The following is a 25349-nucleotide window of genomic DNA, read 5'->3' as shown; positions in this document are numbered from 1 at the left end:
AAAATTCTGTTGATGTTTACGCCGGGATTTGTACCCAGGCCTCTAACCTCTGTTCCACGGTGTCCTTCAAATACTCATGGGAATAAAGTAACAATACTAGCAGGTGGTTATGGCTATGTCTAGCATGTTCTACCAAAGAAGGCAAATATCAACGGACACCGTAAATGTGTCGGACGCCATATTTCCTTATCCCAATTAATTTCACAATTTTTCCATATTTTCACAAACTTAAACACTCAAAGACCTTCAAAGAAAATCTGCCATTATACTCAAGCACTGGTACATGAGGGCATTAAGAAAAATTCTCTTCTCTTAAACTTTTATTCATTACTATCAGAAAATACCAAAACATAACCATAACCATTTCAAATCTCCCATAATAGGCGAAGTGAACACAGAAAACAATTGCGTCTTTTTTCAGACATGCCCAAAATTACCCAAAAGAGAAAAACACACACACACACGAAAACGTCAAATTAGTGAAATTTTATCTAATAAAATTATATGAAGCGCATGGTAATGTTTTGTCGTTTTAACTTTTTGAAATCGTTTCACTTTCTTGGCCAAACTCCGCCTTGGCGTCTGCCTTCTTAACGTGATTACAACGGCACAGAATTCAAATAAGTAGTAAATTTGCGAAAGACGTCTAACAAAAATGCAGAAAAAAAATCTAAACGTACACCCACAATTACCCTGCTTTTAGATTGAATGAATGGGAAATGACAAAAAATGACACAATGACAAAGGGAAAGTGGCAAAAGTCAAAACAGTCTCTAACCCTACCAACAAACGCTGGCTGTGCGGAGGCCATGCTCTGTACTCCAGCTGATTGGCTGTCATTGCCTTTTTTTTTCTTGTGAGTTGAGTTGACTCTTGATTAGAGTTCAGCTGCAGAAGTGGGAGTCATTATGAATAGAATGCCGCTGGGGTAGCTAAACGTCATGGCTGAGGGTGGCCATGTGTTAGTCAAGCGTTAACATTTTAAGCCTTTGCAAATTTTATTTCTAAATTGCTGATATTAAAATGAACTTAATTCTTTACTTTGCCATACTTTACTCTTTGTGGGGGTGTGCTCCACGTAATTTAAATCTGGAAGTTGGAATTTGGCTTGACAGAAAACGTAATGGAAGCATGTGCATAAGGAATCCAAAAGAGTATGCGTTCTTAATTCCTGTTATATTTGGCATAAAAGTTTGAAATTTAAAACATTAACGGCCTTATTGACAAAACTTTATGAAGCCTTAAAATAGGTTTGCTTGACAATTCTTTAAAGGAAAGAAAGGAAAGTTTTGTGAATACCGGCGTAAAAGTTTTCTGTTGTTTTAAATATTAATCAATAAAATTTCTCTCTTCTTTTTAGGTAAGCTTAATACAAACATTAATGTAACCAGCTGTGATATTATCGTAAGTATTAATAGAAAATCTATCTAAGTTATGGTATGGTTTTTTATGCCAACTACTTTAGTGTATTCCATTTGCAAAGCCTATATTTAAACGTCGTTAAATTCTAAGAAGGTCTAACACTGACCTTGTTGCTGTCCGTAAGCTGTGATCACGCTACAGCCTTAACAAATTTAGATATTGAGATGAAATTTGGCACAGATACAAAGTTTTTTAATTGGAACATTTGAAATCATATTTGGATAGAGCCGATTTGGGATTTAAAGTCCATAACGGTTGCCTTGATTGTCCGATTTCGCTGAACTTCGTATTAGTGAGTTGCACTTGGATTGCCGATAAGCTAACCCAGGACCATATTTTGATATAGCTTCCATATAGTCTGATATTTAAGTATAGATGACATATGGGAAGCCAACGTAGCGCAGAGGTAAGCATATCCGCCTACGACGCTGAACGACTGGGTTGGAATCTGGGCGAGACCAACAGAAACAAGTAAAAAGGCGTTAAGTTCGGCCGGGCCGAACTTTGGATACCCACCACCTCGGGTATATATGTGAACAACCTTTCGTCAAAATCAAGTGAAAAATGCATATCAAACGATTTAGACCAAATGCTTATAAGCACAAGTCATTGTTCAACCGAGAGATCGGTCTATATGATAGCTATATCCAAATCTGGTTCGATCTGAGCCAAATTGAAGACCAACATTGAAGAGCCCAACACACCTCACTGTCCCAAATTTCGGCGACATCGGACAATAAATGCGCTTTTAATGGGCCCAAAACCTTAAATCGAGAGATCGGTCTATATGGCAGCTATATCCAAATCTGAACCGATCAGTGCCAAATTGAAGAAAGATGCCGAAGGGCCTAAGGCAACTCACTGACCCAAATTTCAGAAAACTCGGATAATAAATGCGGCTTTAATGGGCCTAAGACCCTAAAATTGACGGAGGATGTCGAAGGGCCCAACGTAACTCACTGTCCCAAATTTCAGCAAAATCGGATAAAAAATGTGGCTTTTATGGGCCTAAGACCCTAAATCGGAGGATCGGTCTATATGGCAGCTATATCCAAATTGGGACCGATCTGAGCCAAAATGACGAAGGATGTCGAAGGATCTAACACAACTCACTGTACAAAATTTCAGCAAAATCGGATAATAAATGTGGATTTTATGGGCCTTAGACCCTAAATCGGAGGATCGGTCTATATGGCAGCTATATCCAAATTTTGACCGATCTGGGCCAAATTGACGAGGGATGTCGAAAGCCCTAACGCAACTCACTGTCCCAAATTTCAGCAAAAACGGATAACAAATGAGGCTATTATGGGCCCAAGACCCTAAATCGGAGGATCGGTCTATATGGGGGCTATATCAAGATATAGTCCGATGTAACCCATCTTCAAACTTAACCTGCTTATGGACAAAAAAAAGTCTGTACAAAATTTCAGCTCAATATCTCTATTTTTCAAGACTGTAGCGTGATTTCAACAGACAGACGAACGGACATGTCTGGATCGTCTTTGATTTTTACGCTGATCAAGAATATATATACTTTATAGGGTCGAAAATGAATATTTGGATGTGTTGCAAACGGAATGACAAAATGAATATACCCCCATCCTTCGGTGGTGGGTATAAAAATTTTCAGTGGTGGTTTTCCTCGCCTAATGCTGGCAACATTTGTGAGGTACTATGCCATGTAAAACTTCTCTACAAAGAGGTGTCGCACTGCGGCATGCCGTTCGGACTCGGCTTTAAAGGGGAGGCCCCTTATCATTGAGCTCAAAACTTGAATCGGACTGCACTCATTGATATGTGAGAAGTTTGCCCCTGTACATTAGTGGAATGTTCATGGGCAAACATTTGCATTTCCAGTTGAATTAGTTTGTAACACCCAAAAGGAAGAGAGATAGACCCATTGATAAGTATACCGATAGACTCAGTATCACTTTCTGATTCTATTTAGCTATATCCGTCTGTCTGTCTGTCCGTCCGTCTGTCCATGTTATTTTGTGTACAAAATACAGGTCACAGTTTTAATTCGATCGTCTTTAAATTTGGTACAGGCATGTTTTCGGCCCAGAGACAAAGCCTGTTGAAATTGGAAAAAATCGGTTCAGATCTGGATATAGCTCCCATATATATGTTCGTCTGATTTTCAGTTAAAATGCAAATAAATTGGTCATTTGTTAACCGATTCTCACGAAATTTGGCAGGAAGGATTTTTCTACGACTGTCGACATTACTGGTGAATTTTATGGAGATCGGTTCAGATTTAGATATAGCTCTCATATGTATATATCGCCCGATTTTCACTCCTAGAGCCACTGCAAGCACATTTATTGCCCAATCTTGCCAAAATATTGCACAACGCTTTCCTCGATGACTACCACAATATACATAGAGTTTGGTCAAAATCGGTTAATATTTATATATAGCTCCCATATATATGTTCGTCCGATTTCCAGTAATATTGCAAAAAAAATAGTCTTTAGTTAACCTATTTTCTCGATGTTCGGCAGGAGGGATTTTCTCTTGACTCTCAATATTACTGGTGAATTTCATGGAAATCGGTTCATATTTAGTTATAGCTCTCATATATATATTGGCTTGCCCAAAAAGTAATTGCGGATTTTTTAAAAGAAAGTAAATGCATTTTTAATAAAACTTAGAATGAACTTTAATCAAATATACTTTTTTTATACTTTTTTTCTAAAGCAAGCTAAAAGTAACAGCTGATAACTGCCAGAAGAAAGAATGCAATTACAGAGACACAAGCTGTGAAAAAATTTGTCAACGCCGACTATATGAAAAATCCGCAATTACATGTTGGGCAACCCAATATATCGCCCGATTTTAACTTCTAGAGTCACAGCAAGCGCATTTATTGATCCATCTTGCCCAAATTTTGCAAAACGCTTTCCTTGACGACGGTTACAGTATCCGAGGAGTTTGCTTGAAATCGGTTTAGATTTAGATATAGCTCCCATATATATGTTCGTCCGATTTGCAGTAATATTGCAAAAAAGTGATTTGTTATCCGATTCTGTCGAAATTTTTCAGGATGGATTTTCTTATGACTCTCAATATTAATGGTGACTTTCACAGAAATCGGCCCAGATTTAGATATAGCTGTCATATATGTATATCGCCCGATTTTCACTTTAAGAGCCACTGCAAGCGCATTTATTGACGCTTTCCTCGACAACTGCCACAGTATTTGAGGAGTTTGCTCGAAATCGGTTCAGATTTAGATATAGCTCTCATATATATGTCCGTCTGATTTTGAGAAATATTGCAAAAAAGTGATTATTTGTTATCCGATTCTGGCGAAATTTTGCTGGAAGTATTTTCCTATGACTCTCAATGTTACTGGTGAATTTCATAGAAATCGGCCCAGATTTAGATATAGCTGTCATATATGTATATCGCCCGTTTTTCACTTTAAGAGCCACAGCAAGCGCATTTATTGACCAATCTTGCCAAAATGTTGCACAACGCTTTCCTCGACGACTACCACATTATCTGAGAAGTTTTCTCGGAATCGGTTCAGAATTAGATATAGCTCCCATATATATACGTTCGTCAGATGTTGGGTTATTTGCCATAATGTTGTCATATGTCAACCTTTGTTTCTACAGTTTGAATATATTTGCTCGCCGAGGGCCATCAAAATTGGTTCGGAATTGGATATACGTCCCACATTGTACTTATAGAGTAGTTGTAGGGTATTAAACAGTCGCCACCGTCCGACTTTTGCCTTTCCTTACTAGTTTTAATTTAAAGTTTTTTGCCCGTTAGGGCGCATATCATTAAGTTTCACAATTTTTTCACTATGGGACGCGTTTCGTCTTCGGCTGGTAGACGTTTCAACCATATAAGATGTGATGAATTCAAGGGCTGTACGTTGATATGTTGCATATGTATCATAGTTATTGAGAAAACGCCTCTATGATAAAGGGTGATTTTTTTGAGGTTAGGATTTTTAGTATTTGACAGATCACGTGGGATTTCAGACATGGTGTCAAAGAGAAAGATGCTCAGTATGCTTTGACATTGCATCATGAATAGACTTACTAACGAGCAACGCTTGCAAATCATTGAATTTTATTACCAAAATCAGTGTTCGGTTCGAAATGTGTTCAAATTTTGACAAATTTTGTTCAGCGATGAGGCTCATTTCTGGTTGAATGGCTACGTAAATAAGCAAAATTGCCGCATTTGGAGTGAAGAGCAACCAGAAGCCGTTCAAGAACTGCCCATGCATCCCGAAAAATGCACTGTTTGGTGTGGTTTGTTCGCTGGTGGAATCATTGGACCGTATTTTTTCAAAGATGCTGTTGGACGCAACGTTACGGTGAATGAACACATTTCGAACCGAACACTGATTTTGGTAATAAAATTCAATGATTTGCAAGCGTTGCTCGTTAGTAAGTCTATTCATGATAAAATGTCAAAGCATACTGAGCATCTTTCTCTTTGACACCATGTCTGAAATCCCACGTGATCTGTCAAATACTAATGCATGAAAATCCTAACCTCAAAAAAATCACCCTTTACAAATACCCCATTAACCACGATCGACAAACCTCTCTATTAGCTGTACTTTTTCCAATGCATGTGTTCGTGTAATGAGAGATTTTTCGTCTGCAACAGTTACACTACTTCCATAGTAGCATATGATTTAGTGCATCTGTTGGAAGTTGTATTGATGGCTTCGAACTCTATATACATTTTTGATTGTTTTAATAATCTAAGACAATCTAGTCATGTCCGTCCATCCATTTGTGGAAATTATGATAACGTTCGAACGAATAAATATTTCCGCTTACAATTTTGCACAGATACGTCTTTCTCATGTATGTCGTTGGGGATTGCATATTGGTTCAGATTTGGATATAACTTCCACAATGTATTGGTTCTTCAACTTGAATTCTTGAGCCCGTAGAAGCTGCAATTTTTAAACGATTTGGCTGAAATTTTGCACCTATTGTTTGGTCATGGCTTCCAACATCCATAGTAAGTATTGTCCAAATCTCCCATCTACTGATTAGACTACCTAGATGCTTAAGTTTTTACCTGATTTGGCAGAAATATGGAACGTAAAGTTAAATTATGACCCTAAACTAAGTTCAGTTTGTTTGGTGGTTTCCCAAAATTCGGTTCGGCCGAACATGCATTCTTGTTTGTTTTTTTACCGATTAGTTCTAAACCAGGCTTTAGAAAGACAATAAGTTCAATGATTGGTTAATGTAATCGTAAAACTTATTTTTTGTATAGTTCCTAGAACACAATTTCAGAAAAACCGAATTTTTTCAAATTTTTCCAATAGTCTTAACTACAATTTAAGGTGAGTTGCAACGAAGTTTTCATTACAAATCCCAATTACTTTAAAACACAGTGCATAAACCCTCTGTTCTCTCTATAACAATATCCGGTCATTCCATAACAACAAGCCACTTTGGGCTGCTATTGTAATTTGTACGTTTTTTCGCGCTCATGTTGAATGCTTTAAAGGACTTTTTTTATGTGCTTTTCAGTGTTTTTTTTTTTTGTCTATTCGCCAGCTTTTTCTGCCATTGGCTCTTGACGCCAGCAGATCGTTTCATCTTCTATGAGAGTTTTCTGTTTGGGGGTGTGTGTGTGTGTTTGTATATGTTTGTCTATATATTTTTAAAGTACCGTTATAAAATAAAAGTGTACTTTAAGTGGTATTAAAATACCAAAACACTAGGATAAATTCCAAGAACATTTTGTTTAGAGGATCCACTCCTCCTTTCAATGGCAAGTCATGTGATACCATTGTTCTTCTTTCAAATTCAGCATTTAAAAAAAAAACGACACACTTACATTCCTTTGCTCTATAGAAACTCATTCTGTGGGGAGAATTTTGACTATGCCAATGCGGAAGGAAGCTATTGGTAGGGCTGCAATGAATCATCTACATCTTGCGATTTTTAATGAGTGACGTTTGAATCATTAAGCTGGCTTGGGTATATACCCTTTCTCATGAGACTTGTACTTTGCAGTACTACGGAAATTCTATAGACTTTTAGACTTTAAATTGTGGGTTTAGTTTATTAAGGCGGGCCATATATCTATTATAGCATAATAAATAAGTAAATAATAAAAAAATTCAAACACAAACTGACAAAAGTATTGCAAATTTTGTAATTCCATGCGTAAAAAAAAATCCGCAACTAGCTTTTCATAGTATGCCCGTTATAATTGAGAAAACATTCATTTTGGCATGATATTATTAGAAAGAACATAATACTCCCGTTAGGGGGTATTTTTGGGGTTGGGATGACCCCCGTATACCAGATTAGTGCTCTAGTCTCAAATACCTTTCATTTGAGGCCTATATTGTCATCATCGTTGGCGAAAGATAGATATCCCAACCTATATAAGGATGCAAAATTTCTGTTAATGAGTTATAATAAACAAACAAAATCTCGCTTAAGTCTCCCTACGCATCTCCTAGATTTAGAGTTTTAGAAAAAAAGGTATGGGAGATGGTCCGCCCATTAAAGATTGGATGTTATTTCTACTTCGTTTTCTTGGTTTTGCTGGTGCTTTGGAGTAGCCAAACCCTTTGCCACGAAAGTGGATATCAGATTCATACTCTCCCAAAAACCACATTTGAGCTACATATTACTATAGTCGGTATATAATTGTGGTGTAGGACGAGTTTATGAGTTGAGTTGTCCCCCAAACACTTGTCCATAAAACAGATATCAGATTTGAGCCTATTTTTGCTATAATCCACAAATATTTCCAGTTTGAGGGGTATGTAGGGTGGGGTGGCCACCCATACACTTAGCCGTGAAAAAATATCAGCATTTTGCTCTACTCTCAAAATTCTTTTATTTGAGCCCCAATTGCCATTGGTTTTGGGAAAGTTTATGGGGTGAGATAACATCCAAAAACTTGGCCTCAAAATTAGATATTAAATTCGTTTTCTATTATCAAATATCCATAATTTATTGCTATAGTAAGCACACATGGGTGGTTTAAGGAGAGCTTAGGGGGCAGGCCCATAAATAATATCAGCATCAGGCTGGTGCACGATTTTGTTTGAGCCCCATAATGTCAAGCATTTTGGAGGTGGCTACCAAGATATTCAGGGCTATGGTTCTCATTCAGATCCACACAAATATTATTTTTATTTTGGTTATCTACAAAAGCTCTAGTGTTTCCTCGCTAGTCATTGTTAACACATTCTTTGACTTCTGAATATACCCCACCGTAATAGGTCTCGAGGACAGAATCTTGCTTAACCTAGAGGCCTCATATGCATCCTCCATGGAGCTGCAGAACTCCAAACAGGGCTTGTTCTGAACCATTCTCAAGCTCGGCCTTATATTTTCTTAGCTCAGCTTTATCCAAGCTATATCCAAATCTGGACCAATTTTGGCCAAATTGCAGAGAGATGTCGAGGCGCCCAACACAACTCACTGTCCCAAATTTCGGCGAAACGGGACAATAAAGGCGCCTTTTATGGGCCCAAGACTATAAATCGAGGGATCTTTCTATATGACAGCTATATTCAAATCTTGACCGATCTAGGCCAAATTGAAGAAGAACATCGAAGGGCCTAACACAACTCACGGTCCCAAGTTTCGGAGAAATCTCAAGACAAATGCGTTTTTTATGGCCCCAAATCCTTAAATCGAGAGATCGGTCTATATGACAGCTATATTCAAATCTGGACCGATCTGGGCCAAATTGAAGAAGAATGTCGAAGGGCCTAACACAACTCACTGCCCCAAATTTCGGCGAAATCGGACAATAAATGCGCTTTTTATGCCCCCAAAACCTTAAATCGAGAAATCTTTCTGTATGACAGCTATATTCAAATCTGGACCGATCTGGGCCAAATTGAAGGAGAAGGTTGAAGTGCCTAACACAACTCACTGCCCCAAATTTCGGCGAAATCGGACAATAAATGCGCATTTTATGGACCCAAGACCTTAAATCGAGAGATCGGACTATATGGCAGCTATATCCAAATCTGGACCAATGAAGGCCAAATTAAAGAACGATGTCGAATGGTCTAACACAGCTCACTGTCCCAAATTTTGGGAAAATCGGACAATAAATGCGGCTTTTATGGGCCCAAGACTATAAATCGGCGAATTGGTTTATAAGGCAGCTATATCCAAATCTGGACCGATGGGGTCCAAATTAAAGAGCGATGTCGAAAGGTCTAACACATCTCACTGTCCCAAATAGGCCTAAGACCTTAAATCGGCAAATCGGTCTATATGGGGGCTAAATCAAGTTATGGTCTGATAAAGCCCATCTTCGAAGTTAACCTGCTTATGGACAAAGCCTTACCAGTTCACATCGGATAAAAGATACATATGGGAGCCATATCTAAATCTGGACCAGTTCTTCGTAATTTTACAAATAAAACAAAATTTTATAAATATCAGACCAAAATTGTGGCTACTACAGCCTTGAAAGTCTGATGCCGTTGAAATATATATACGAGAGCTATGTCTGAATCTGAACCGATTTGGTTTAAAATCAGTAGCGTCCTTCCATGGATCAAAAAATCGAATTTTGCAAAATTTTATGACAATCGGACAACAAATGCGATCTGTGCCTTGATTGCAAGAATACATGGACATAACTAAATCGAATCAGGAAGTGATTCTAAGCCGATCGGGGTACTTATCAATGGGTCTAGCTCTTCTACTTCGTAGCGTTTATGGTAATACACTACCACAGTGGTGGTGTAGGGTATTACCATAAAAAAACCCGACAGCGATTTTAAATCAAAACACATCACTCTCTAATTTCTATTTCTAAGCATTGAAAAGGATACATAATATTCGACTTAGACGTACTTTGCAGTTTTGTTTGCCTCTACTTGTCTTATTGTGTTTCTTTTAAGCTTTTATTTTATTATCTTATGTTCTCCATGAAGTCTTTGTGTTCTTGTTGCCTTTGTCTTATGGCCTTTTAGTTTTGACTCTTTTCCCCATTCTTCCTACCATCGCATCAACAGCACCAGTAGCTATTAATTCTTTATCTGTGTGTATGTGTATGTGTGTGTTCTAAAGTGCATGAAGCGCTTAACGGAGAAAAGTGTTTATGACGATGATTGGGGGTTATTAAAAGCTTTAAATAACAAAACGAATACCCATGCACACACACACACACACATCTACTCTGAAATATCAGCCTTCAGCCATGGCTTTTACCACTGCTACCGCTTCTGTCTGCGTTTGTTGTTTTTCGTTTAAGATCCTTTTTATTGCAATTCAAGCGAATCCTTGCTTTGGTGGGGCATAAGCAAATTGAAAGAGTTAATTGATTACAATTACATGCTCTGTCACATGCACACACAAACACTTTTTCATCCATCCAACCATCTACTCAGATTCCATTGAAAAAATCGTAGGGAGAATTATATGAGGCTTTATTTAAAGGTTAAGAGCATTGATAAATTTTCATAAAAATCAGTAGCAGCTGTAATTTTTTTCAGCTGTAGAAGGCTTTCTACACCTTTAAGCACTACTCAGTTACAGGTTATTATAACTCAGTGCTGACCTTGTCATTTTCGTAAAGAGAAGTCAATAAATATATTAAACCACTTTCGAACTTATTTAAGTCATACAATTTGAAATTACATTGGTTTTGTTGCGGCCTTTTCCTGAGAAAAATATGCCTTCCAAAGAGTTTAGAGCGATTTTTTAAATCTTGTCAAATTATCGAACCGATTCTGATTTGATAGAAGTTGACTTTTTCCCTGACTAATTTTTAAACCTTCCACCACAGGAGGTATGGTATATAAATCTAGCCTTTCAATAAAGTATACATATATATTCTTGATCATCTTGACATTCTAAGTCGATCTAGCCATGGTCATGAATTCAAGAACGATGGGGTCGAAGTGCGCGACGTGGCCCAGAACGGACTTCTGGCTCATGACTTTGTGTTGGGTTACCGGTACATCGTTATTCTGAGATTTTAAAAAGCGGACGAATATGCCAGGAAGGGATCCTCCACCATAGGTGGACCTGTGGCCGGTCTTGCATATGTCAAACTAATGAACATAGTAGAAGAGATGTCCATCGCGGAGGTGGTATCGAGGTGGGAGTCTGTGGATAGAAGTCGGACTGTAAGGACACTCTGACCAGCTGTTGATCAGAAGAGACCTTCTGGCCATAGACAAGGTGTCACTGAGTCCGATTATAGGAGTCACAACCTTGCACATGTAACTTTTGTCAAACTAATGCACATAGTAGAAGAGATGTCCATCGCGAAGGCGGTATCGAGGTGGGAGTCTGTGGATAGAAGTCGTATTGTAAGAATACTCTGGCCAGCTGTTGATCAGGAGAGGATTGCTGGCCCTTGGCAAAGTGTCACTGAGTACGATTATAGGAGTCATAACCCAATACTGGGTGATAATACATATGGCATGTAAGTCCTCCCGCACAACGACTACTGTGGACGAAGTCTTGTCTAAAATGAGGATTAGACAATCGAGCACCTGCTCTGCATATGCCAGGGTATACAGGGGCATTGGCTTTCCATCACAGGGATGCATTTTTTCTTCGATGTTTGCGATGTTTCTCTGGTCAGTCTCCACAGATACATGGATAGACGGGCTTGATTCGACGAGGGAAGCTCGAGACGCTGTTATGCATGCGCAGACTCGCAGCACCAATGCTTCACATTTTGCGAGTAAATAGCATGTCAGAGGTTAGCATGTTCGCCTATGACACTGAAAGCCTGGGTTCGAATCCTGGCGAGACCATCAGAAACATTTTTCAGCGGTGGTTTTCCCCTCCTAATGCAGGCAACATTTGTGAGGTACTATGCCTTGTTAAACTTCTCTCCAAAGAGGTGTCATACTGCGGCACGCCGCTCGGACTCGGCTATAAAAAGGAGGCCCCTTATCATTGAGCTTAAAAAACTTGAATCGGTCTGCACTCACTGATATGTGAGAAGTTTGCCCCTGTGCTTTAGTGGAATGTTCATGGGTAAAATTTGCTAATTTGAGTCTGGACTTTTGTACGGTTAGGTTAAAGTGGCAGTCAGCCATCAGACTTATTTAGACGTTATCGCCCATTGTGAAACCACAGGAAGAGGAAAGGAAGATGCCTTCTACCTACCTACCGTTGAACCATTCATATCGCTTTAAAAAGATCGAAACTTGGTGTCAGAGATTAAAGTAGGAAAATTCCATTTTATTTCAAGTCTGATTCAAAATAATCCACATGCACTGACTAATTTTTGGAAATTTCTATCAGCATCCATTCACTGTAGAATTTATTTTGTACCCACCACTATACGATAGGGGGTATATTCATTCAGTCATTCCGTTTGCAACACATCAAAATATCCGTTTTTGACTTTTCGTCTTAAGCCCACAATATCCGCATTTATATCCCGATTTCGCTGAAATTTTCTAGCAGAACATAGGCTTAAGCTCGTAACAGGCATATTTGGGGTGCGATTTCGATGGAATTCGGAATGGAATAGCGAGTTGTACTTTACTGCCATATAGAGCGTTCTGCAGATTCAGGGTCTTAAATCCATAAAAACCGCATTTAATACCCGATTTGTCTCATGTTTGCAACGGTAAGTTTTATAAGCCCGTCGAGATTCGAACCGAATATAGTCTAGATCGGACCACATTTGGTATACCGATTAAGGGTATGAAATCTGGAATAGAGTGCAAGGTTTTATTAAGACTCTCCATAACCAAATCGAGCATGGTCTACATCAATCGATACTTAGATATAGCTGTCATACAGACTGGTCAACCAATTTAGATTCTTTAGTACATAAAAAGTAAAAGCGTGCTTGGTTCGACCGGGCCGAATCTTATATACCCTCCACCATGGATCGCATTTGTTAAGTTCTTTGAATGACTTTTTCAAATATATATGAGTTTTACAAATATATATGGATAATGTAGGGTTAAATTGGGTTGCCCATATAGTCGGCGTTGACAAATTTTTTCACAGCTTGTGACTCTGTAATTGCATTCTTTCTTCAGTTATCAGCTGTTACTTTTAGCTTGCTTTAGAAAAAAAGTGTAAAAAAAGTATATTTGATTAAAGTTCATTCTAAGTTTTATTAAAAATGCATTTACTTTCTTTTAAAAAATCCGCAATTACTTTTTGGGCAACCCAATAATATAATAGAATAAAATATATCCTTGTTTCTCTTCATATGCAATATAACACGATCTAGTTAGAGAATTTGATTTTTTGAAAACTAGTTAACGGTTTTTGGTCTTATTAAAGTAGTTTTTGATAAATCGGTTTATTACCAAACTTAAGAGAACGGGGAAGATGAAGAGAAGTTGAAACATTTTCTTTGTCATTACCCGGCTTTCGCGGTTAACAGACAACAACACTTAGGTGGGGGCAAAACAACAAACCCCCCAATAACCCCACCCTTTTTTTAACCAACAAAAAAAAAATAATTGTAACGAAATAACGAATATGTTTTTTCGATTTAGAAAACCTCAATGAAAATTTTCCTTTTGAAAAAATGCGTGTTATGAACTATTCTATCAAAGTTTTATCAGGTTTTTTTTTTTTAAATGATCGCAATTTTATTTAAAGAGAAAATTTCTCCAACAATTTTAGCGACATTCTATCTTTAGAAAATATTTCATTTGAATTAATCTCTTCAAAATTGAATAAGGATATGCAAGTAGACTTTTGATTCTATTTATTACTTTACTTTAATTTATCTATTTATTACTTTACTTTACAATAGCGTTCCAAGCGCCTCCATCTTCTGCGCTCATTCTTAAATCTCTGACACCAAGTTGAGAGGTGTCTCCCACACCTTTTTTTTTCTCATCGGACATTTGGTCGTCCCGGTTTGCGTGTACCACCGTATTTGCCTTCAGAAGACTTCTTTGCTGAAGCCTTTTCATTCATTCTGACAACATGACCTAGTCAACGCAGCCGTTGTATTGTAACTATGCTATCGTCGTTATACAGTTCATACCGCCCGTGCTTCATAAGCAAACGAGTGTCAAAGACGAAACGCTTCCCATAGTGGTTGGTGTGTGTTGCTCTCTCTGACTTTCCTTTCCCATTTGCATCTCCGATCATCCAGCTCGTCTCGAAAGAGAAACAAACAAAAATTGAAAAACCTTTCTCTCAAACACTCCAAGCACTGTCTCGCCTGCTTTCACTAGTACCCATACCTTGGAACCCTATGACAGCACGGGTAGTATCAGTGTCTTGTATAGTGTGATCTTCGTCTGTCGAGTGGTGGCCTTGTTTCTAAACTGCCTACTCAACCCAAAGTATAGTATGCCAGTATTATTCTCCGCTTTATCTCAAAACTGGTGTCATTCGTTTCGGTTACGGCGGTACCGAGGTAGATAAAGTTACTGACTATCTCATAGTTGTGGTTCCCAACTTTCTGCATTTTCTTTATCTGCTCGGTTGTAAAAAGCTTTTTCGGAGTTGAAACCATCCATTTCGTTTTATCTCCATTTACTGCAAGACCCATTTTCACTGATTCCCTTTCGATTCTTTCAAAGGCTGCAGTTACTACTTCCGGTGACCGACCTATGATATCGATATCGTCGGCATAGGCGAGTAGCATGTGCTCTCTTGTGATTAGTGTGCCATATCTATTCACATCTGCATCTCGTATAATCTTCTCCAGCAGGATATTAAAAAGATCACACGATAGGCTGCCTCATTGTCTGAAACCTCGTTTGGTATTAAATGGTTCGGAGAGATTCTTTCCTATTCTTACAGAGGAACGCGTATCAGCAAGTGTCATCCTGCAGAGTCTTATTAATTTTGCATATATACCAAACTCAGACATGTCTTCAAATAACTTTGAATGTATAGGGGTATCGAAAACAGCTTTGTAGTTAACAAAGAGATGCTAGGTGTGGATTTGTCCATCTAGGGTCTTTTTTAAGATTTGGCGCAGTTTGAATATCTGGTCGAGGATGGATTTACCAGGTCTAAAGCTGCATTTAAATTCCTAATTATTTCATTGTTTTTATGTTTTAATCTTTTACACAGTACGCTCGGGAGTAGACCTATTCCTATGTATTGTAGTTGGCACATTCCGCCTTGTCTCCTTTCTTGTGTACGGGACATAGTATGCTGAGGTTATAATCATCGGCTATGCATTCTTCTAGCCAGATTGCGCAGATAAGCTGATGCATACGCCTTATCAGCGTGTCGCCTCCGTTCTTCAATAGTTCAGCGGGTAACCCGTCGGCTCCTGCTTCCTTGTTGTTCTACAGTCACTGCTACGTGGACCTCATTCTGACTAGGATGTAAACATTATAAACCATCATCAGGGATTGGTTTGCCACAGCGCCATTATTTCATCGATAAAAAGAGTGCAAAGAGTTAAGTTTACAGCTTTTTAATGTCCAGCTTCGTGCAGTGTCGGATCGTAAATTTCTCGCCATGCTTAAACGGGTACGAACCTTTGGTGCAACAAGGTAATGATGCGAATCTATATTGGCTCCGCGGATCGATCGTTCGAAAGCACACTAACTTCCGAAGGAGTAAAGCTAGCCGCTTGAAATTTTGCACAAATACTTCTTATTAGTGTAGGTCGGTTGGTATTGCAAATGGGCCATATCGGTCCATATTTTGATATAGCTGCCATATCAACCGATCTTGGGTCTTGACTTCTTGAGCCTCTAGAGTACGCAATTCTTATCCGATTGGGATGAAATTTTGCACGACGTGTTTTATTATGATATCCAACAACCGTGGCAAGTATGGTTCAAATAGGTTTATAACTCGATATAGCTGCCATATAAACCGATCTTGGGTCTTGACTTCTTGAGCCTCTAGAGTGCGCAATTCTTATCCGATTGGAATGAAATTTTGCACGACGTGTTTTGTTATTGTATCCAACAACTGTGCCAAGTATGGTTCAAATCGGTTCATAACCTGATATAGCCGCCATATAAACCGATCTGGGGTCTTGACTTCTGAGCCTCTAGAGGACGCAATTCTTATCCGATTGGGATGAAATTTTGCACGACGTGTTTTGTTATGATATCCAACAACTGTGGCAAGTATGGCTCAAATCGGTTTATAACCTGATATAGCTGCCATATAAACAGATCTGGGGACTTGACTTCTTGAGCTTCTAGAGGGCTGAATTTCTATCCGATTTGGCTGAAATTTCGCAAGACGTTTTTTATTGTTACTTTCAACAACTATGTCAAATAAAGTACAAGTCGGTTCATAACCTGATATAGCTGCCATATAAACCGATCTGGGATCTTGACTTCTTGAGCCTCTAGAGGTCGTAATTATTATCCGATTTGATTGGAATTTTGTACGACGGATTCTCTCATGACCATTAACATACGTGTTTATTATGGTCTGAATCGGTCTATAGGCCGATACAGCTCCCATATAAATCGATCTCTCTATTTTACTTCTAGAGCCCACAAAGGGCGCAATTCTTATTCAAATTGGCTGACATTTTACACAGGTCTCCAACATATAATTTAATTGTGGTCCAAACCGGACCATATCTTGATATCGCTCTAATAGCAGAGCAAATCTTTTCTTATATCCTTTTTTTTGCCTAAGAAGAGATACCGGGAAAAGAACTCGACAAATGCGATCCATGGTGGAGGGTATATAAGATTCGGCCCGGCCGAACTTAGCACGCTTTTACTTGTTACTATTAATTTGTTTCTCGTAGTAGTTCTCATAGTTTTCCGGGGCGGGTTACTGGGCCAACGCTCCAATAACATGGGTTTTTGTGGGATCGTACATATATCCCTCGATGTCGCGAACTTCTTGCTCCAAGATCCGACGCTCGCCTCCAGCCGCCCCTAACCTGGGAATAGGCGCTAATGTTGGCCATTGGTTATTTGAAGGCGCCAACAACTCGCCTTGTCATCAATGGCACTTAGTATTTAATTAAAAGCCAGTGCCACCTGACTCCTCACTCGAAAGATAAGTTATCGAATAGTTCGAATAAGTCCGATTCATTATTACCCTATGGTTAAGGGATGTCCAGCTGTGTAGCTAATAGGTTTCTTGACCTTGGGTCGCTATTGCGAAGTTCTTTGCATTGTATCTGCTTAAATATTTGAATGCTCAAGAATCTCAATGTAAATACCCAACAAGTTGTACAACATATCGTTAAATTAAAAAAAAATGTATGGCACAATCTTCAAGTTTTTAAGTATTTGTAGACATTTTAAGGCTGCAATCGATATTTTACCATCTGACAACAGAAGAAAATGTTTGCTTCTTTAGCAAAAAATTGCTGTTATCCCATTTTCAGCAATTTTTGGTTGATATAGCATACTTTTTGCTGTTTTCCCAACAAATTTCTCTGAGTGTATATGTTCTGTTTGTGGTTTTGTTGGAGGGTGGGCGTAATGTGACTATCGTACTTTACTTCCAAGAAACTTTTAAATTCTCTGCGGTGATGGGACGGCTCACAGACCCTTAAAATCAAATATCAGATACATTATCTAGTCTCAAAGACCTTTCTTTGTAATTTGTTTAAGGAAATGTTGGATTTTTTACCAAATAAAATGAATTAAAAATGTATTTGTGTCATGGAATTTTCAAAAGTAAAAGTTCGAAATAACTTTTTATGAAGACAAAATTCTCCTCCCATGCCTTTCCTAGAAGGACAACATTTATTAACCAGTATAGTACGAAAACACATGACAATTTTCATGAAATTACTAAATTATTCAAAACCGTTTTTGTACTTGTCTAATCCTTTCCCAGTCTCCTAATATTTTGTGTTCATCTTCCCTCCCCGTTACAGCTAATTGTCTGTATTTATAATTCGTAATTTAGTGTAGAACTCATGTTAATTTGGTTCATTCCCAGCCTCAACTTTTACAACATTTAACCATTTTTCATGGTTGGGGTTGCTTTTTTTCAAGGATTTTTCATTTCCTTGCAACGACAAACAACAACAAGAAGAAAAGAGTAATTTTAATTTGTAATTTTCTATGAATATTTCTCTGGGAGAGCGCATAAGTATGTGGGCCCAACAAACACCCGCTAAACAAATGGAAAGAATAACCTTAACCGGAAGTTGTTTCCTTTCCATTCAAGCAAAGCTGAAATACACACAAAGAAATATTTTGTTTACCCTTTTTCACATACTTGCTCTGTGGCAAGAATGGTCTGAAAGCAAAGGCGTTAAAAATAAAATAATGAATACAAAAGTCAATTCAGAGATGATGTCATGTTGGGTGAGGGTGAATCTAAGCAGTACAAAGTGAGTTAACCGAGACAGAAAACAAAAACAAAAAAAAAAAACATTTTAATGTTCTCTGTCATTAATGGCTGTGACATTTGACTTTGTCGCTTAATGTTTGCTGGCTTTTTTTTTTTTTTTTTGTTGCCAATGGGCCAGCCTTTTTTGTCGTAGAACAACAGAAAGAGGAACGCAATGTAGTAGGTAAAACAAAAGCGCCCGTACCTTTTTTTCGTTTTTGCTATGCGGCACCATTTACGAGAGAGGATATACAGGCTCTAGTTACATACACAGAAAATAAGAAGATTCTGATAAAAAAAAAAATTGTCATTAATTAAGTTTTTGCTAAATAGGTTTTGTATATATGTGAGTTAGTTTTCCAACAACAATCTTAAAGTTTAGCTGTTTTTTAAGGAAATATTTTCAAAATTTAAGTGGCATAAGAAACATGTAGGAATGTTTTAAGTTCGGTCAAGCCAAACTTTGGATATTTCCTTCTAGGGTTGTCCAAAAAGTAAATGCGAATTTTTCATATAGTCGGCGTTGACAAATTTTTTCACAGCTTGTGACTCTGTAATTGCATTCTTTCTTCTGTCAGTTATCAGCTGTTACTTTTAGCTTGCTTTAGAAAAAAAGTGTAAAAAAAGTATATTTGATTAAAGTTCATTCTAAGTTTTATTAAAAATGCATTTACTTTCTTTTAAAAAATCCGCAATTACTTTTTGGGCAACCCAATATTTCATTATTACATCATTATATTCATAGTTATATCAAACTAGCTGAACCCGGGCCCGCTCCGCTGCGCCATCTTTTACTTTATATGGAATAAAAGTTTCCTTGGAATATTCATTTTCGACAATTACAGAGCTTTTAGTGACATACCATGATACGAAAATAGTATATTGCTTGACTAACAGTTTAGCAATATAAGTGCCTTTATCTGAATCCCATATGATCTTTATTGGGTTGATTGTACTCCATTCTTAAAATACTTTACATCAACCCGATATGCTCATGATGTCTGATTTAAGGGTGTCGTCAGGGGTGAGGTGGTCCCCCAGATACTTGGTCCTGAAAAAATATTAGCAACGTGCTCTTCTCTCAAATACCATTCATTTAAATCCCATATTGCCATCGCTTTTGAGGGGTCCCAAATTGGTTATCAAATTCGTTTTCTAATCTCAAATACTTTTCATGTGAGCCACATATTGGCATGGTCGAAAAATTTTTACCCTTTGGGCCCGTATGGGCCCTAAAAACTCTGAATATCGAGCTGCACTGTCTTGAAGAACCAAATTGTCTTTGTAAGCAAATTCGTCCTATTTGGGGGTTGTTAAGGTGGTGGGACGTCCCCTAGAAAGTTGATCCCGACCATTGATGTCAGATTCATGGTCTTCTCCCAAATACTCTTAATTTGAGCTCCATTTTTCCATAGTCGGCAAACATGACCGGTTTGGGGGTTGGGGCGGCCACTCAGTGACTTGGCATTGAAAATGTATATCACATTCGTGTTCTACTCTTAAATACCTCTCATTTGAGCCTCCTATTGCAATACTCAGAAAAAAATTACTATTTGGGTAGTGTTGTGGGGGTGGGGTGGCCCCTATAGGCACTTTTACCGAATATTGATATCAAATTCGTGCTTTACTCCCAAAGACCTTTCATTTGAACACTATATTGCTATGGTCGTAAATTTGTCCCCTTTGGGTGATGTTTTTGGTGAGAGGCGGCCCCCAAACACTTGGTCCCATATTTGGATATCAGATTCGCATTCTACATTGAAATACCTTTTATTTAAGCCCCATATTCCCATGGTAAGTAAATAAGCCCTGTATGGGGGGTGTTTTGGGAAAGGGGTGGACCCCTAGAAACGTGGTCCCACCTTTGGATATCAGATTCGTGTTCTACTCGCAAATACCTTTCATTTGAGTCCCATATTGCCATGGTCGGTAAATATGTCCGATTTAGGGGTGTTTTGGGGCTTGGGGTGGTCCCCCTAGCAATTGGTCCGACATTTGGATATCAGATACGTTTTCTTATCCTAAATACCTTTCATTTGATTCCCATATTGTTGTGATTAGTCTAAATATATGTTGGGTAGGTTTTAGGGTGGGGCAGCCCCCCTAGGTACCCCATCCGAAATTTGGATACCAAATTTTTATTTTTAGGGTGCTATATGAGAGCACACAAAATTTTGCTTAAATCGCACCACCCATCTCCGAGATCTGGCGTTTCTGAAAATTAGGGTAAGGGGGAGGGTCCGCCCCCCCCTCAGATATCAAAAAATTTAGTACCCTATTTTTTTACTACGGAGTCATTATGCACCATCTGTGAAAATTTCAAGAAAACTGGTTCAGCTGTTTCTGAGTCTATAAGGAACACACAAACAAACAAACACAAATTGATTTTTATATATAAGATAAACCCGATTTTATGGCTGAATAATCGATAAAAGTACCAAAAAATCGGCTTTTAGGAGAACAATATATTAGATTCTAGACCGAATCAGACAATACTCAGCATGTCTGTTGAGGCTTAAAGAAAAAGTCATCGTGCAAAATTTCTGCCAAATTAGATAAGAATTGCGTTCTCTAGAGACCCAGGGAGTATATTCTGGAAAATAGTTTATATGAGAGCAATAGCAGGTTTAAGGCCGAATCGGAGCACACTTAAAACATATATGGGAGGTCAGAAGAAAAGTTATCATGAACAATTTCAAGCGAATCTATTAAGAATTGCGCCCTCTAGTGGCTGAAGAAGCATATGTGGGAGATCGTTTAAAATGGAAGCTATATCAGGTTTTGAACCGATTTGGACCACACTTAATACATATACTGGAGGTCAAAGGAAAGTTATCGTGAAAAATTTCAGCTAAATCAAAATGTTAAACGGTTGGCTTTATTCGCACGACAGTTATCGAGCTTATGGGGTTGACTAGACATATTATCCGGTTGACTAGATTCTGTGCAAAATTATGGGGTCTCCCGGGCAAACTGCTGGGCTATAAAAATTTAAATCCATGAGCTGGAGTTTTAAACTTGCGACTTATAATTTTTGTCATACTAAACCATTGCTCCGGGCATGTGCTACTACATTATGTGTAATTATACCCTCCACTATAGGATGGGGGTATACTAATTTCGTCATTCTGTTTGTAAGACCTCAAAATATGCGTCTAAGACCCCATAAAGTATATATATTCTTGATCGTCGTGATATTTTAAGTCGAACTACCGATGTCCGTCTGTCCGTCCGTCCGTCTGTCTGTCGAAAGCACGCTTACTTTTGAAGGAGTAAAGCTAGCCGATATAAACCGATCTTGGGTCTTGACTTCTTAAGCCTCTAGAGGGCGCAATTCTCCTCCGGTTTGACTGAAATTTTGCACATAGTGTTTTGATATCACTTCTAACAACTGTGCTGAGTATGGTTCAAATCAGTCCATAACCTGGTATAGATGCCATATAAACCGATCTTGGCTCTTGACTTCTTGAGCTTTTAGAAGGCGGAATTCTTATCCGATTTGACTGAAATTTTGCACATATTGTTTTGATATCACTTTTAACAACTGTGCTGAGTATGGTTCGAATCGGTCCATAACCTGGTGTAGCTGCCATATAAACCGATCTTGAGTCTTGACTTTTTAGCCTCTAGAGGGCGCAATTCTCCTCCGGTTTGACTGAAATTTTGCACATAGTGTTTTGATATCACTTTTAACAACTGTGCTGAGTATGGTTCAAATCAGTCCATAACCTGGTATAGATGCCATATAAACCGATCTTGAGTCTTGACTTCTTGACTACTTGAGCCTCTAGAGGGCGCAATTCTCATCAAATTTGACTGAAATTTTTCAACATAGTGTTTTTATAACACTTCCAACAACTGTGCGATGGTATGGTCAAAATCGGTCCATAACCTGATATAGCTGCCATATAAACCGATCTTGGGTCTTGACTTCTTTAGCCTCTAGAGGGCGCTTATAACACTTCCAACAACTGTGCGATGGTATGGTCAAAATCGGTCCATAACCTGATATAGCTGCCATATAAACCGATCTTGGGTCTTGACTTCTTTAGCCTCTAGAGGGCGCAATTCCTATCCGATTTGGCTGTAATTTTGCACGTGGTGTTTTTTTGTCATCGCCTCCAACATTTATGCGAAGTATGGTCCAAATCCGTCCATAACCTGATATAGTTGCCATATAAACCGATCTTGGGTCTTGACTTCTTGAGCCTTTAGAAGGCGCAATTTCGATCCGATCCGCTATCCGATTTGGCTGTAATTTTGCACGTGGTGTTTTGGTACCACTTCCAACATATATGCGAAGTATGATTGAAATCGGTCCATAATCTGATATAGCTGTCATATAAACCGATCTTGGATCTTGACTTCTTGAGCCTCTAGAGGGCGCAATTCGAATCCAATTTGACTGAAATTTTGCACATAGTGTTTTGATATCCTGACCTAACCTGATATAGCTGCCATGTAAACCGATCTTGGGTCTTGACTTCTTTAGCCTCTAGAGGGCGCAATTCTCATCCGAGTTGGCACAGATTTTGTACAACGGCTTCTTCCATGGCCTTCAACATACGTATGCAATATGGTCTGAATCGATCTATAGCTTGGCACAGCTCCCATATAAACCGATCTCTCGATTTTGCTTCTTGAGCCCCGAATCGGACTATAACTTGATATAGATCCTATTCCGTCCATATTCATTATTCCTTGTTTGCCTAAAAAGAGATACTGTGCAATGAACTCGACAGATGCGATCCATGGTGGAGGGTATATAAGATTCGGCCCGGCCGAACTTAGCACTCTCTTACTTGTTTTATCTCATATCTTTCACGGCCACTTCACAGTTGTGGTTTTTGAGTTGTAACTATTCCTATTTCCCCCCCTACTGTTATACAATATATAAATAACATTTCTTTACCAAGCCCAGTAGTCTTTTGAGAAGAGACAATGCATAAACTTTAACTACAACTCCTATCGAATGCAATGCACGTTTTAACCATTATTTCGACAGTGTGAAGCTTTTAATCTTTTCACAGTAAATTTGCTACATCCACCACACATTGCCATCCACCATTTCACTCTCTAAACAAGACTCAATGGAGCTTCACTCGAGAGCTCTTTTCATGGGACATTCTGTCTATTTGTCTGTTGCGTTTGTGTTATGTTCGTTATTGTTTTTGTGCCTTGTGCTTTTTATGTCCCTTACCTTGGGAACCCCAAAGGGCTGCTGATGTTTCAGACATCCAACATGACAACCGAAGAAATGTGAAGGAAAAAACCTAAACCTCATGTGAGAAATCTATGTAAATCATAACATTTCTTTTAGCTTCTTTTCTGTTCTTGTTAAATAATACGTTAAGTATATGCTTTTATTTTTCTTTTATGCATCCTTTTCCTTTCAAACTCGGTGATTGTTGGGGATGTTGCCCCGCAGAAAGGAGCAAATTTTCTTTCTTTCTTTTTTTTTGTTCTTTGCATATATGAGAAAACAAACATATCAACATCACCTCCAACCATACAAACGGTCACAGTCACTTACGTTTAGAGCAATTTTCTGTTTTAAGCCTCTTAGGAGAACTAACTGACAAGGAGTAACATTCAATGTACGGTGGCAAGAAACACGTGAGATGTTGAATGAAATGAAGAACCAAAATTCGGCACAACCTCCGCTGAAAAATTCTTCTGTTAATCTGGCCGGGATTTGAACACAGGCGTTCAGCGTCAAAGGCGGACTTGCACAATTACAAGGCCAATGAATATGGGAGCCCTATAAATATATGATATGATAAAATCCATGTTCATATTTAACCTACCCACAAGTTTGATGGTTTATAAAGCCTGCAGTGTGGTTCCAACATACCTGGATATGACCATACCGTCTGTTCATTTCATGACCGGCCAATAAATTGGGATCAAAGTTTTTTATTTTGTGTAACAAATGCCATCGAGGTCCAAGTTACAGAGAAGCGTTACTTCCAAGTCAAGTCTACCGTCAGGGCCTTCTTTATGACACCATGAACTTGTGTTGTTTGTATTGTCTCTTCATAAATTTGGAAAATATTAAATTTTAATAATTTTCTTACTTATGGCACACTGTCATCTGACAAATGGGACCCAGACCGTAATGCTGTGTGACAATGTATTGAGGGATTTGGGGGACAAGGACGACGACAAACACTTTGCTAATTGTAACAAGCAATATAACTTATTAGAAAAATTGTTTGTTCTGTCCTAATGTGTTGCCTGCTGCTCATCCTTTTCATATTTTATGATCCCTTTCGTGTAGACATGCAATAAGGACGATGTAATATTTGGGACTTTGGGTTAAGTTGTAAAGTATATAATTTTATTACAAAGCCAGATTAAAAGTATTATAATTGAAACTGATATTGCACAAGGCACACACTCACACACACACACATGAGTACAAACAATCACACATACTCCCCCACACACACACACACACACATATTAACTCTTGTGCCCACAAGTGGGTGTGGAGAGTAAAGAGAAGCTGGTTTCCGTCATCAAAGTTGGAAAATATATGTATTTATATGTTGTATTGAGTTCATACCTCCATGATAAAAGTGAATGATGATGTGTCAAAAAGTTGGCTATTAAAATGCCTAAGTGCTCAATGGAAAACTTTGAGCAAATTTTCACTTATTTTAAGTATTAGTAAATAAATTATTTGAAAAGCAAACATCA

General features: G+C 38.3%; 1 protein-coding gene across 3 annotated transcripts in view; it reads left to right on the top strand.

Annotated features, from left to right (window-relative positions):
* Positions 1-25349, top strand: part of LOC106092919 (uncharacterized) — a 316077-nt gene that overhangs the window by 142349 nt on the left and 148379 nt on the right. The window contains exon 1 of one of the 3 annotated variants that reach the window (XM_059365932.1): positions 1350-1404. The exons of the other annotated variants lie outside the window; for them this stretch is intronic. The gene's annotated coding sequence lies outside the window, so the exon portion shown is untranslated. Of the gene's footprint in view, positions 1-1349; positions 1405-25349 lie in introns of those variants that run through there. 3 annotated transcript variants of the gene reach the window in all.

The sequence above is a fragment of the Stomoxys calcitrans genome, chromosome 3, assembly GCF_963082655.1.
Source record: "Stomoxys calcitrans chromosome 3, idStoCalc2.1, whole genome shotgun sequence".
Taxonomy (NCBI): domain Eukaryota; kingdom Metazoa; phylum Arthropoda; class Insecta; order Diptera; family Muscidae; genus Stomoxys; species Stomoxys calcitrans.
The sequence above is the reverse complement of the archived record's forward strand: the minus strand, read 5'-3'. Positions and strand labels throughout refer to the sequence as shown.